Consider the following 3920-nt stretch of genomic DNA (forward strand, 5'->3'; position numbering starts at 1 on the left):
GCAGTGACTTTATTAGCGTTAGCTTGCTAGCTCCATTTATTTAAAACAAACCAAAGGGTACTGTTACAGAATCCCCATGTCGAGGGTGCTGTACTAATTTCCAGCGTGTGTGTTGTTGTTTATGTTTTTATTTATTTTTACGATTTTCTACATTGTAGAATAATAGTGAAGACATCACAACTATGAAATAACACATGGAATCATGTAGTCACCAAAAACAGTGTTTTGCATTGACATTTGCATTGACTTCAATTAATTTTGAACATCGCGAAAATGACGACATTTAGAAAAGTCCCAGAATCACAAGACTAGGTGCATTAAAATCGCCTCAGCCCATAGAGACCCTTACGTTTCTGTCCGATAGCTCATTCAGGGACCCCGTAACAACGCCCGGAAAAAGTCAATTTTCAGGATTAATTAAGGTCTCCGAATAACCTATTGAGCCAAAACTCGGGATTTGGGGTCGCCTCAGCTAGGCCTACACATAATGTCAGAACTGGACCTGTGGCTAGAATGTAACTATGTGTTTACGTTTTTATTATGGTTTAAACAGAAGGCGCTGTGAAATTTGGGCCTGCTCTGAAATATGTGATAGTTGGCTTCTCAACGTGTTGGACAAAGTGGATTTGGTGTCAGTATGTATCAGTTTGGTGTCAGAATGATATCTTATTGATTGATGGCCGCTGACTTGATGGCTGACTTTTGTCCATTTGCAATACGTTTAAACAGTGATGAACCATCACCAAATGGACATGCTGAAATCAGCACCAACGAGCGATGGAGAGGAACCACTATCACTGCCCGGCCATCCCAAGTTCAACGGGCCAGTCAATTGGGCATTTATGCAGTATATTAGAGCATATCCAATTCGTGATGGTAAATGCCCATTGTAAGACTTTGTAAATGGACAGATGTGCACATTTATTTTATGCCTTTAGGGGGGTGCAAGGGGTCCATGGCCGGGTAGGGAGCACCCGCCACCCGGGCCCATCGAATGTCCATTTTGGACATTTAAAAAAAACTTCTCTCTCATTGCACCAAATTCTTACTTCCTATGACTTCCTATGATCAAACATGACAAATAGACCTTCTAGGTTGATTCAGGGCTTAACAGTGATATATATAATTTGGTCAGTATAAATGCCATTTGGACATAGTTCACTGACTTTTGGGTTCGGAAGCTGACTTCCTATGATCATATATAGCAAATGGACATAACATCCTGATTTGGTACTTTCAATACCTATGTATGCCATTTGGACATGGTTCACTGACTTTTGGGTTCGGAAGCTGACTTCCTATGATCATATATTGCAAATGGACAAAAGATAGGCCTTATGGACCAACTCAATAAAATAAGACAAATGTATGTTTATACGGTTATTACATATGTATAATTGACAGATAAAAGATTTATTTTTTTAGAAAAATGGTCCAAAAAGCACTTTTGTAATTTTATAAAATGTATATTTTTTTGATTTTCAAAATTTCACCCTTGGGTCTTGACCTTGTGACCATTTTCCATATGAAAATCTACGGTGGAGTGCGCTCGCCATCTTTGGGATTTTGGCATTTGCCATGTTCCACTTGCCACATGGTTTGGATGAATTGCCGTCCATTTGAGTGGTATTTGAGATTGTGTATATGGTTCGCCCAATGGAAATAAGTTGCCATTCATTTTGTCCATTTCATGGGGGTATCTTCCCTTACCAATAGTAGTGCAAAAATATTGAAAGATGGTTTTCTCTAAAGTGAGTTTACAAGTTGATCAACTTTCAAATCAGAATTACTTTCCCATTGTGTTCTCAAATGCAGTCTATGATATACCATTTTGTAGCTCTGAGTCTCTACTTTTATCCATTGTGAAAACCAGAAATTCAAATGTTGCTACATAAGACTGAATCCAGGTGGTGAGTCACGTACAATATATTTATTAAACATAAGAATGAGTGTGAGTTTTTGTCCCAACACGGCTCGTGGGAAGTGATAAAGAGCTCTTTTAGGACCAGGGTACAAATAATAATATAATAATAATCAATCATTTTGCTCTTTATTTAACCATATTACATACAACTGTCACGTTCCTGACCTTATTTCCTTTGTTTTGTCTTTATTTAGTTGGTCAGGACAGACGGGCGGCTTTGACGGCTCAGGACAGACGGGCGGCTCTGACGGCTCCGGACAGACGGGCGGCTCTGACGGCGCTGGGCAGACGGGCAGCGCAGGCGGCGCTGGGCAGATGGACAGCTCAGACGGCGCTGGGCAGACGGCAACGTCAGGGCTGTGTGATGGCCACTCCAATACCTTGACTTTGTTAAGCCATTTTGCCACAATTTTGGAAGTATGCTTATGGTCATTGTCCATTTGGAAGACCCATTTGCGACCAAGCTTAAACTTCCTGACTGATGTCTTGAGATGTTGCTTCAATATATCCACATCATTTTCCTCCCTCATGATGCCATCTATTTTGTGAAGTGCACCAGTCCCTTCTGCAGCAAAGCACCCCCACAACATGATGCTGCCACCCCCATGCTTCACGGTTGGGATGGTGTTCTTCGGCTTGCAAGCCTCCCCCTTTTTCCTCCAAACATAACAATTGTCATTATGTCCAAAATGTTCTATTTTTGTTTCATCAGACCACCTTTTTCCTCCAAACATAACAATTGTCATTATGTCCAAAATGTTCTATTTTTGTTTCATCAGACCAGAGGACATTTCTCCAAAAAGTACGATCTTTGTCCCCATGTGCAGTTGCAAACCGTAGTCTGGCTTTTTTATGGCGGTTTTGGAGCAGTGGCTTCTTCCTTGCTGAGCGGCCTTTCAGGTTATGTCGATATAGGACTCGTTTTACTCAAGATTCAAATACACCTCATGGAAAAGCAGGTACTGTGAAGAGACACACGCACAAGCACAGACACATGCACACACACACTCACATGAGAACATATATTGTAGATATGTGGTAGTAGAGTAGTGGCCTAAAGGCACACACTTATTGTGTTGTGAAATCTATTTTGTAATCTAATGTTTTTAATTGTATATAACTGCCTTAATTTTGCTGGACCACAAGAAGAGTAGCTGATGCCAAGGCATAATAAATACAAATACAAAACTCAGCGCTAACTCCATTTATCCTGAATGAAAAGTTGCTGGTACATTGATAAGCAGACCAAAGAAGGCATTAACAATAATGAATAAGATGAAGACGGCACTTCTAAAAGCCTATTTCACAGCATAGCCTGCTGAATTTGCAAAAAACTTCATTTTGATTTTGGCAGAAATGTAATGTGGCATTGACTCAACCATGGATTGATGTTTCAGCATTGTCTCAATGAAGAGTTTGGCGTTCGACTATCCATGTGCAACATGCACGCACAATTACAAGCCTGCTAGAGGTAGCAGTAGGCGGGCAGATGAGTAATATCTACCGTCATATATCTACCCTTAAGCAACAATGCAGTTTAATAAAAAAATATATAAATGCAAATATAACAAAAAATTAAGGAGAAACAATAAAATAACAGTAGAGAGGCTATATACAGGGGGTTCAGGTACAGAGTCAATGTGCGGGGGCACCGGTTAGTCAAGGTAATATGTACATGTAGGTAGAGGTAAAGTGACTATGCATGGATAATAAACAGAGAGTAGCAGCAGTGTAAAAATGTGGGGTGGGGACAATCAAATAGTCCGGTTAGCCATTTGATTAACTGTTCAAGAGCCTTATGGCTTGGGGGTAGAAGCTGTTAAGAAGTCTTTTAGACCTAGACTTGGCGCTCTGGTACCGCTTGCCGTGTAGTAGCAGAAACAACAGTCTATGACTTGGGTGGCTGGAGTACTTGGCAATTTTTTGGGCCTTCCTCTGACACCGCCTGGTATAGAGGTCCTGCATGGCAGGAAGCTTGGCTCCAGTTATGTACTGG

Source organism: Salvelinus namaycush, chromosome 7, assembly GCF_016432855.1.
Source record: "Salvelinus namaycush isolate Seneca chromosome 7, SaNama_1.0, whole genome shotgun sequence".
NCBI classification, from domain to species: domain Eukaryota; kingdom Metazoa; phylum Chordata; class Actinopteri; order Salmoniformes; family Salmonidae; genus Salvelinus; species Salvelinus namaycush.